Below are 12328 nucleotides of genomic sequence, written 5' to 3'. Positions count from 1 at the left end.
TCTAGCCACACATGAAGCACTGCAACCACAATTGCATGATCACCATCTGTAAGTATAGTTTTAGGATGCTTCCCGTTCATTGCCTGTGTAAATACTCTGAACAACTACTCAAAGCTTTCCTTGGTCTGGTCATACAAAAATGCCTCGCCTAATATACAACTCTGTGCATGATGGTTTACTACGACAAACTACGCAAATGGCCACTGTTCAGTATTAATCTTTACTGTAGTATCAAACACAAGCACATCATTGAAGCATTCATAGTTCACTCTTGACTTTGAATCTGCCCAAAACATATTCACAGCATATCCATCTCTGTCCACTTGCATTGTACTAAAGAAACCATGTTCATTGCTTGATTTATTATGTAAGTAATGAACCAAAGAACATATTTCTCCGTTCTTCATGTTTTTTATCCTCTTCCTTCTCAAGTGGTTTCTTAGATCCAAATGTGTTAATGACACATTTTCGCGACCACCATCCATGCAGGTAAACAAATTGTATGTCTTCCTTGGCGCAATGCCGGCGCTATCGGCTATTTCAGTCATTGCAGCATGCGCTACAGTTACTTTACGATGTGACCTTAGCATAGGAGTCATACATGATGCAGATAACTCATGATTATGATCACTGATTAAAGTACGCACGACAAATTTTCCATTCAGATGTCTTCTTAAAACCATTCTCGCTTGACATCCACATCTTGATTTTGGCATGCTCCTTGTTGGATTTCCCATTGATTTCTTCCAACCTTGCTTGGAACAAACATATGTCTTTCTAACCACGACACCCTGTGCATTTTTTGACCAGGAAAATCTTCTCACACTGAAGCCAACTTTTAAGGCATAATCATTGTAAAATTTATATGCAGCTTCCTCATTATTAAACTGCATTCCTTCTACAAGAACAGAGTCAAGTGTAATTCCATGTACATTCCCAGTTCTGACGCTTTTATTGTGTATACTGACATCAAAATCTGCATCATTATTGACTTGCATTTCTTCTACTGTAACATTCAAGTCAAGTGTACTTCAATGTACATTCCCGGTGCCTACACTTTTATTATGTGTACTGTCATAGTAGTCTACCTCATTATTGAATTGCATTTCTTCTACTGAAACATTCAAGTCAAGAGTGAGTCTAATGACTGCACCCTTCTTTTCATGTGCATCATTAGTGCAGATGTTCAATTCTTCGGTTGCGTCAATAGTATAGATATTCAATTCTCCAGATCTTTTGATTGATTGAGTTACATCATTTTTATTACAACCTGATGATAAGCCCAATAATGTTTTAAGCAATATATCAATCTGTGTTTGCATCAACATAGCAAACAAATCGATATTAACTAACAAAAATGTATCTCACAAAAACGCAAGTATGTTACTAAAACAGAGGTTTGAGATACAATGCATATAATGAGTTAATGTAGGATACCTGATGGGGTAGAGGCCCTTCCTAGCATTTGTAAACAAGCATTCTTGTCAACAGGTCCCAGCGTCTTACAAATATCGATAAGTTTCCAACCATCGTAAGAACATGATCTACCTGCAATAACCAAACAATGCCTTAATGGGACACCAGACGACATGCCTTCTTCATCGATAGCATAATGAGATGAAAAGCTACTCACGCTGCCTTAATGGCACTGGTTGGAATGTTTGTGAATCATTGTTTTCTTCCATAATACCTACCAGCAACAAAAAAGAAGAGAAGATAGTGGAATGTTTTGTAAGCAATATATCAATTTGCGCTAGCAAGCGTATACGTTTACTACGATTTAATCAGGATGCATATAACAACGGATACCGATAAGGTTAAGCAAGTCAAAGCAACGATTTAATGAATGACAGTATCAAAGCAAGTGCGGTTTGATGTTTGCTTATACTGAGCATCGAGTTGTCGCTTACCATGCCAATTGTAATACACATGTCGTACATGTGTGTTGACGATAACGCTCTCATTACATCCACTAGGCTCAAAAGCGAGTCCAATCGAAGTCGCTGAGAGAGCAGCGACATGCCTGCGAAAATCCCCCCCCCCCCCACATGCAAGTAACGATGTGTTTCTGCAAGCACACGTTTTCAAAGTGTGAACACCCCAAATTTTTCAAAATCTTTTAAATATTCCCTTCTTGCCCCTAAATTCATTTTTGAGCAAAATGAGTCATTTTTTAAATCTAAATTACAGTTCATTTCTCAAGTTTTACTGAAATTAAATTCATTCTATATGTTTAAATTGATTTCGAATCTGGATCCATTGTCCAGATCCAAATCTGAGTCTCATTGTCCAAATTTTAAATTAAAATTATAAAAAATACCAAAAATAGTTTTTAAATAGCTCGGACAGTCCATCCGACATCCGTTTGGATCCATCACGTTGTATTTCTCGATTCGAGTGTCAAAACTCGAACATTTTCTCAAAACCTAGGTCCAAACCCCTTCTTCTGAAGAAATTTTCCCGAAATAGTCTGAAATTCTCAGAAAAATACTTTTGTAAATATTTTTTAGAAAAATACAAAAAAATTAGTGTTTAATCTTTGTTTTTGTATAAAAACTTAGATTTTTGTTCCAAAAATACAAAAAAAATATTGAAATTTAAGAAAAGAATAAAAAAAAATAAGAAAATAAAAAATCCAAAAAATTTAGAAACTATGCAATCTACCCTTCTTTTTAAACTTCTTGTTAAAAACCCTCTCTTAAAACCACTTTTTGAAAATCCAAAAACCATTTTTTAGAAAATTTCTGAAAAGGAGCCCCCTCTTTGCAAATTGGGGAAAGTGGCAACGGCCATCCTCCCGCGCATCCTCCATCACCATCTTTCCCGTCGGATGGCCCTCTATCTCCAACAATATTTTTCTCTCGAATCCTCCTCTTCTCCTTTAAAAGGAGAGCACGCAGGAGGATTGGGGATCTGTCTCCTACCTCTCCACGGCACATCCAGTATCCATCCCTTTGCGCCATCGTTGATCACCCATTCCATTCTCCCTCTCTTTCCAATCCCTAGAAGGCTGAGGTAAGTCATCATTCCTCTTCTCTTTCATCAATTACTCACAAATTCTTTTGATTTCCCTAGATTTTAAGGCATGATTCATAGTTAGATTTTCTTCTTCTGTCTTCAATTTTTCTGTTATATGTAACTCTTTATTTTGCATTTTCTTTGATTTTCAGTGTTTACTTCCATGAGCTTTCGATTTTGTTGAATTACTTTCCTTATATGTTGATGATCAACAATGCCTCGCGATGGCATCATTGATTCATCTAATTTTGATTTTGTTTTCACATTTATGATTACTCGCTTTTTTTTTGTTTCACTTTTAATTTTTTGAGTTTTGCCCCATTGATGCACCAGAGTGATATTGGATTGCATATAACAATCTCAACTCATTCGCTGTGCAATATCAAAGGGAGTTCTCATTTCCCTACATCTCCTTCTATTATTTCAAAATTTTATTTTCTTCGATATTTAATTTCCTATCTTTCATCGTATATTACCTTTTCAAAACCGATTTCAAATCCCCTAAATTTTCATTGTAATTCATAGCCAGGCCTGGCTGCAGCATGAGTCTGGGTTTCTTATGTCTTTAAACTTTTAGTTTATCGTTTATCTTGGAATTCCTCTTGATTTGTTGCCAAATTCCCCTGATTTTCTGTGAGTTTATGCAATTTACGATTCATCTATGTTTGTTCCCTGTAATTTCTTTGGTTTTGTATAAACCGTTGTTATTCAATGTTCTCCTTTCTCAGCTTTCTTTTGTTTATTTGGTTATGATCTATGTAATTAATCTGGGATTCACTTGCTACATATCGTGATATCTGTTTTATCCCTCTCTGATTCAACAGATTCATCACATCACACAGTCATTTTCCATCATAAATCCATCATTCATCTTGGGATTAAATGTCAGATCTGCAAGCTCTCTAGCTTCAGATCTGTATAGAAATCTCGTTCCATCACAATCCACCATCTCCCTCAGAATGCTCTAATAGCTCAAAATATTGAGAAACTAGAAAATCCCCGAGTCTTAATTGACAATCTCCAGATTATATGTTCTGTTGCACCTCTTTTGGAAGTCACTCTAAAAGGGGAATTGCTCTTATTGCTACCTTATACATTGAGTTGCCTGCATCATCAGTATGTTGAGGTAAGGTTTGTTGTTTCAAAATGTATCACTCTGATGGTTATGATAAATACGACCAATGTGATGGAAGTTGTAATGGAAAGAGCCATACCTATGTTGGGGAACTCCATATTTGTCTATGCCAGACAAGGCACTGGCATGCTTATAAGCTCGTTGATCCAGGGATTAAGGGTTGAATTTATATCTTATGTGCATGTTCTCGATTACAGGAACCATTCTGTGAGATTTTTTTTGCAGTCCTTGTTACTCTGCTACCATCGGACAAGGGTCTTCCTCTTCCCATTACGTTAGGTGAAAGTCTGTTTAGGAATGCAGAGGTTTGATTCCTAGAACAACTACTTCCTTCGTGGGTCTACCATGCCAGTTTGAGCTAAACAACTAAGCTCTTCATAAATCGTTCTTGAGGAATAGCACATTTGGTCTCTCAGCATTCCAGGAGGTCGCTGGGATTTATGTCGTTTTAAGGATCAACTGTGTATCCAATAGAGATTAATTTGCATTTTGCAAACGAAGCTGTCAAGAGGGAAGTGAGATCATCTTCAGGGACCTATAATGGATGAATGTCCTGGATCATACGATCATCATGTGATATGAAGGCGGATGTCTCGGTTGTGATATCCCCAGCAAGGTATGTAAATCAACTTAATGCTAAAGATGTCGTTTTACCTTACAGATAGAAATAAGTGTGATCTTAATTACAGGAAATGACCATCAACTCAGAAATTCTAGCAGCCACCTGTGGCAAAATGACCAGGCTGTCATTACAGGAATCATCTTTAGTGTGAATTAGGTTCTCAATGCCTATACACAGCACCACCTTCATTACACTCTTTTCACCACTTCATATGTTGCACTGTGTTTTCCTTTGTGCCACCTGCTGGAGGCTGCTGAGTCATATCAGAAAGCTCTGAAGGCCGATCCTTCATACAAGCCAGCTGCAGAGTGTCTAGCCATTGTCTTGACTGACCTTGGCACTAGCTTGAAACTTTCTGGAAACACTCAAGAGGGCATTCATAAATATTGTGAAGCTCTGAAAATAGACATCCAACATGCTCCTGCATACTGTAACCTTGGGGTAGTCTATTCTGAGATGATGCAATGTGATATGGCACTTAGCTGTTATGAGAAAGCTGCACAACAGAGGCCAATGTATGCAGAGGCATATTGCAATATGGGTGTCATATATGAAAACTGTGGTGACTTGGGAGCAGCTATTGCTTGTTATGAGAGGTGCTTGCACGTGTCTCCCAACTTTGATATTGCAAAGAATAACATGGCCATAGCTTTGACAGATTTAGGAACAAAGGTAAAAATGAAAGGGGACATTAACCAGGGAATGTCTCTCTACAAAAAAAAAAAAACATTGTTTTACAACTGGCACTGTGCTGATGCTATGTACAATCTTGGTATTGTTTATGGAGAAATGTTGAAGTTTGAGAAGGCAATTGTGTTATATAAGCTTGCATTATACTTCAATCCTCATTGTGCGGAGGCTTGCAACAACTTGGGAGTGATTTACAAGGACAGAGACAATCTTGACAAAGCAGTGGAGTGTTATCAGATTGCTTTATCAATTAAACCAAATTTTCCACAAATTTCTAAATAACCTTGGAGTTGTCTACACTGTTCAGGGAAAAATGGATGCTGCTGCAAGCATGATTGAAAAAGCTATTGTTACAAATCCCACCTATAGCCTTCTTATGTGCCTACAGCAGTATTTAGTACTGCTGTAGCCATTTTTGCATCTACATTAGTACTAAACACTGCTGCATTTTTATTTACGTGGCAGTGATCTCCTGCCAAGTCCCTGTATCAGCCCTTGCCACAGCTCACCTTTACAGCCATCTGTACTTATTACCTTCCATGGAAACCATGTCATTTCTCTCCTTTTGCTTTCACAAATTTTCTCATTTTATTTGTTCGTTGGAGGCAACCCTGCCTCATATGTTACCCATCCTGCTGTTCACTAACCTATCTCAAACACACGACATCATCTACCTTTTCCACACCAATTCCCTAGCACAGCAATACTTCACTGCCTACTTATATCCTTTCCCTAGCATTTCACTTGCATATCATTCACCACTGTTTTTCGCTATCACTGTAGCATCAGCACAACGTCACCTGTGCACTTCAACTTCATTAACCAGCATAGCTCTATTACCCATTTCGCAGCATTCACTGCTGCACCTATCTTCTGAAATTCACCTGCAGGAATTGATCAACAAGCCAATTTGCTATGTTGCTCCATGGATCCACTGTTACATTAACCTATTGAAATGAATATGTTGGCTGAAGGCAAATCATTGTCGACTGATTTGCTGCTAAAAGGTTCATAAGTCTGCTCTTACAGGAAAATCCCCTGGTTTGCTAAAGTGATTTTAACTTGTTATGAAAGTACACACTGAGTCATTGATCCAACCACTGAATTTTCGGTGGCAAAATGTATAGACATTTCACTTGAAATCATATCTTTGATTTGTTGTGTAGCTGTATGTCAGTCATATCCCTGTACTTCCCATTCCTTCACAACCACAGCAGTGCTAATCACTGTTGTAGCTTCCTTGCATCTACAGCAGTGTCAAACACTGCTGTAATAATTGTTTGCATCTATACTAAGCATTGTGGTAATAATTTTATGCATCCACAGCCATTCTCTGAGTTGCTGTAGCTTCATACTTCCTACAACAACTCGGTGAATTGTTGTGAGTCGCCTCCTTGCCCTTCATAAAGTGCACTATGTCATTTCATATGTATATAGCACATCTTGCACTTTGTCCACTGCATCTCATCCATAGATATATGTATGGCCTTGGGTAGATAAATATAGACTTTCATTTAGTCTAAGGCATTGTATATGCCTTTCCCATATAGGACTTCATTAGCCTTAGGCAGATAAATACCTCTTTTTCATTTAGCTTAAGGCATTGCATATGCCTTTTCCATATAAATCTCCATCATATTCACATGCATATTTTCCCCTTAATGTAAGGCTTTCCATATGAATTTTAGATTTAAACATGAGAATAGCATTTTGTATATATATCCTCTATTAGAATAGGCATAAGCATGTGCATTTGCATTTTCAATGAAATATCTTTCATTTCCTTATATATTTACATGGTTCTAATCTAGTTATTTTGCAGGGGAATATATGGAAAAAGGTCATTATTTGGAGTTGTAAATTCAATTTCATGTATTGTAATAGTTAGATATTAATGAGAATTTACATTTCCTGTTTTAGATAGAATGAATGAGCATTGTAAATATCATGAATTACTTGTTCTTCATGCATTTTTCCTTTATTTCTCAAATTCTCACAAATGGCAACATGAATGGCACGTGCACCATTTCGTAAGAGGTAAATTAATCCTAAGTTGATGATTTACATCAACGGCCATAGTCGGGATGTAAACAAGACTTAGGATTTTTATCTTTTATAAAATAACACTAGGTCCACACTGGATCCTTTTTAAAAAATCATCATATTTTTAAATATTTCATCTTTTATCAGAGTTTAACTTAAAATTAATTTAATATATATACCAATGGCCATAGTCAGGGTATATTGAGAATTAATTTCATTTTAAACTCTATAAAAGCACAAAATATGTTTCATTCTTTACCTGAATCTAAACATAGATTATTATATAATACATTCAATGACCATAGTCAAGGATGTATTATATCTTCAATCTTGTGTTAATTCATTTAAAGAATGGAATAGCTTTTCAAAAACCCAAATTTTAAATTCTTTAAATTTATTCATCATTTAGGATAGAACTGCATCATATTTTCAAAATTTCTTTTTCAAAAACTCCAAGTGATGTAAATATCTCCTCAATCTATCTTCAATTCTTATAAAATCCAATCCATCCTTTCATTTTTCAAATCCTATTTCATTTTCAAATCTCAAAGTTCAATTTAACTTTGAGATTTCAAATTCATTTTATATTCAAAACTCAAATCAGATATCAAAGTTCAATTTGACTTTGAAATTCCAAATTCATTTTATATTCAAAACTCCAATCAAACTCAAAGTTTAATTTAACTTTAAGATTCCTGATTCATTTTCTAAAGTTCCAAAATTCAAACTTCAAGGTCTAAATTGACTTTGAAATTCATTTGTATATTCAAGATTCAATTTCTAAATTCAATTGGAAATTCTAATTCATCTCCTGATCCCAAATTCTAACTTCAAGATTCAAAAATCCAATTTGACTTTGAAATCCATTTGTATATTCAAAATTCAAATTCTAAAGTTCAAATTCAAAATCCAAATTGACTTTGAAATTCATTTATATATCCAAAACTCCAAAACTCCAAAACTAAATGAAATTTCAAAGTTCAAATTAACTTTGAAACTTCTGATTCATCCTCAAATTCAAAACCAAGTTCATCTTCCAAATCCAAAATCAAAGTTTGTGATCGTTCCTGAATCTCAAAAGCTTGGCCTTTTCTAAGTTTTAAATTCAATCTGGGTTTTCAAAACCCAGATCCATACTGAAGAGTCCCATTTTTGGACTTTCAAAAACTCAAATCCAAAATTAGATCAACATTGAATCCAGTTTTCTAAATACAAATCTACTTTGGATCTCAGACTTCAGATCCAAAATCCATCTTAGGGTCCAGAATCCAACTTTACCTTGGATCTCAGATTACAGATCCAAAATCCATTCTAGGATCCAGAACCCAACTCAACATTTGGATCTCAGACTTCAGATCCAATTCTATTTTAGGATCCATAACTCAATTCTACTTTGGATCTCAGACTTCAGATCCAAAATCCATCTTAGGATCCAGAATTCAATTCCATTTCCAATTTTAGATTTCAAATCCAATTCCATCTACAGATCACATCTGAATTTCTTAAATTCATCTCTATTTTTTAAATACCATCTGAATTTCTCAGATCCATTCTAAATTTCCAACTTCAAAATCTAAATTCAATTCCATCTCAAGTATTCATTTCCTTTCATAAATTCAAGTTCAAATTCAAAGTCCATTTATGACTTTGAAACTTCATTTCCTTTCATTTCAAAGCTTCAAGTCATTCTTTCTCATTTATTCTTCCAACTCTGATTTACTTAAGACTTAGAAATTCTCTGATCTATCTCAAGTTCTAAGTTAGACTCAATCAAGTTCATCTCAGAATACTTGGAAAATTTTCAAAACATCTTTTCAAAAGAGCATACATCTTTGCATTGCGCAAGCATGATTCTTTGTGCATCTAGATTTAAAATAAATTCTTAGATAATATTTAGGCAAAGCAAAAAGGCATAGATTCGATCCTTGGTTCGATTACCCCTGGTAAAGGCGCCAAGAACGGTCGAACCTCGTACCGACGAGCGAATCCCGTCTCTCCATTTTCCCGCAATATATTTCAAAACGGAGGCGAGTAATTTTCTAAATATTTTCAAATCAAGGTCAAGTGAAAACCTGCAAAAGAATTCCTCTCTCTTCTCTCTTCTTTCTTTTCTCTTCTCTCTTCTTTTTCTCTCTTTTTATTTTTCTCCCTTCAAAAAGGAGGAAAATAGAGGTTAGAGAAGGAAGAGAGAGAAACCACAAAGAGAGGAAAAATTTTGCGATGATCACACAAAGTCTGTGTACAAATATCTTAGAAATACATATTACATAACATATAATATCTTAGAAATCGATATACATATTGATTTATAAGATATTGAAAATCGATACGGTAGTTCAGCATAATAACTTACAACTCGACAATCAAAACCATACTATCTAAAAGGTCGATAAATATATCACATAATAAATTACAAATCGATAAGAAAGAAATTGAGCATAATAGCAAACAAATCGATACAATGCATATAATGAGTTAATGTAGGATACCTGATGAGGTAGAGGCCCTTTCTAGCATTTGTAAACAAGCATTCTTGTCAACAGGTCCCAGCGTCTCACAAATATCGATAAGTTTCCAACCATCGTAAGAACATGATCTACCTGCAATAACCAAACAATGCCTTAATGGCACACCAGACGACATGCCTTCTTCATCGATAGCATGATGAGATGAAAAGCTACTCATGCTGCCTTAATGGCACTTGTTGGAATGTTTGTGCATCATTGCTTTCGTCCATGATGCCTAACGACAGCAAAAATGAAGAGAAGACATAGGAATGTTTTGTAACACAAGGCAGGCACGAGAAGGCGACAATGTGTTGTAAAACAAGATAAAAAACAAGGCGGAAAACTCGACTGGAGACGAAGGCAAAGTTTCGGTTGATAATGGGAGCTACTGTTACAGCAGATGGCGCAGGAGTTTAATGAATAGGGAACGTCTCCACTTTAAATAGTTAACATCAAACTTTCTGGATGGAGGACTTTTTTGTCCGTTTCTCGAACCGGAGTTTCGGAACTCTTGAATGGAGGATATTTTTGTCATTTCCTCAAACTTTCTAGATGGAGGACTTTTTTGTTCTTGGAGGACTTTTTTGTCCTTTTGGGTTTCTTTTCTCGAATGGTCGTTTCACAGCTTTTGAATGGAGGATATTTTTGTCATTTCATCGAACCGTCATTTCAGGGCAAGAAAAGCAAGTAAGGGTGATTAAGTCTTTGCAACAGCACCAGAGTCTGATGCAAAGGTATGTCAACATACACGGGCATACGAGCCCCATGTGCATGAATATGTGGCGCTCATTCGACCACCCGAACACAGAAGTGGGATTCAGTGAATCATCGTGGGTGAACATACACCACCCTCTCGATCCATGTGCCTAATCAGACCTGGACTTGATATCTTTTTAACAGTCCCCCTCAAGCTCATTGGCCAAGGAGGGTGTTGAGATTGTCCAGAGGCAAATTTTTGGAGTTGGAAAGAGGTTTGGTCACGACATTAGCCTGCTAATCCACAAAGGAGATGTATCGAACTTGAAGGTGCTTCTTGGCAACATGATCACGCATAAAATGGACATCAATGTCAATGTGTTTGGTGTGATTGTGAAAGATGAGATTGGCAGAGAGGTAGGCATCGCCAATGTTGTCACACCAAAGTGTTGGCAAAACAAAGCTGGTAATGTGTAGATCTTTCAATAAAAACATGATCCAAAGTACCTCAGCAATAGTGTTGACAATGACCAATATTCAGCTTCAATGAATGTGCCATAGTGAACTGCTTATGAGAAGACCACGAAAGGGAACCACCAAGAAACATAGTGAATCCTCCCATAGACTTGCAATTATCAACATTGTCAGCTCAATCTACATCCAAGAAGGCCGAGATGTGGAAGTCATGGCATTTAGGAATAAGAAGACCATAGTTTAAAGTATGCTTAATGTAGTGAAGAATTGGCTTGACAACTATCCAATGAACACTAGTAGGTTGATGCGTGTACTGCCAGACTTTATTGATCACATAGGCTTAAGGGTGCACAACGAGCCGAGCTAGCTCAAGCTCGGCTCGACTTGATTAAACTCAGCTCAGACTCGTTCGGGTAAGTAAATGAGTCAAGCTTGAACAAGAGCTCAGACTCGTTAAACATAAATGAGCCAAGTTTGATCAACCATTAAAACCCGATTAAGCTCGATTAAATTCGGTTTGTAGTTGTATAATGATAAATATTAGGATATGTATAATTTTTGTTTCTTAAAAGTCATAAAAAGTGCTTTTGCTCAAGTGGTTAGGCCTCTGTTCACTTGTGTGTGAGATCTGGTGTATGAATCCTACTATTTACACTTGTTTGAAAAGTGCTTTTTGAAACAAATCAACTTGGCTCGAGCCGAGCTGAACTAGGCTCGAATTTTGAGCCAAGTTGATTTTGTATGTTGGGTGTTCAAGCTCGACTCGAGCTTGAATACATACTTTGTTGAATAAGCCGAGCTTTTTGGGCCTGTGAACACCCCAAATTTTTCAAAGGTTTTCAAAATGACCCTTTTGCCCCTAATTCCATCATCTGAGAAAATCAAAGCGATTTCAAAGCTAAATTTCGGTCATTCTTCAGATTTTCTGGATTAAAAACCATATTGATCCATTCAAAATCAATTTCGGGTCCGAACCTAGTGCTTTAAATCCATATTTCGTCAAAATCCAGATCAAACCCATTTCTGAAGAAAATTTTCTCAAAATAGCTTTTAAATTCTCAGAAAAATTCCCTTTTGTAAATATTTTTTGCAAAAACACAAAAAAAAATAGTTTTAACCCTTGATTTCTCGTAAAACTTTAGG

At 36.2% G+C, this 12328-nt stretch overlaps 1 pseudogene; it reads left to right on the top strand.

Moving 5' to 3' along the window:
* Positions 1-11188, top strand: part of LOC149845569 (uncharacterized) — a 41828-nt pseudogene extending 30640 nt beyond the window's left edge.
* The last annotated feature ends 1140 nt before the right edge of the window (positions 11189-12328 follow it).

This window comes from Nuphar pumila, chromosome 2 (assembly GCF_984573655.1).
Source record: "Nuphar pumila chromosome 2, dmNupPumi1.hap1.1, whole genome shotgun sequence".
Taxonomy (NCBI): Eukaryota; Viridiplantae; Streptophyta; class Magnoliopsida; order Nymphaeales; family Nymphaeaceae; genus Nuphar; species Nuphar pumila.
This window is presented reverse-complemented; position numbering and strand designations above follow the sequence as displayed.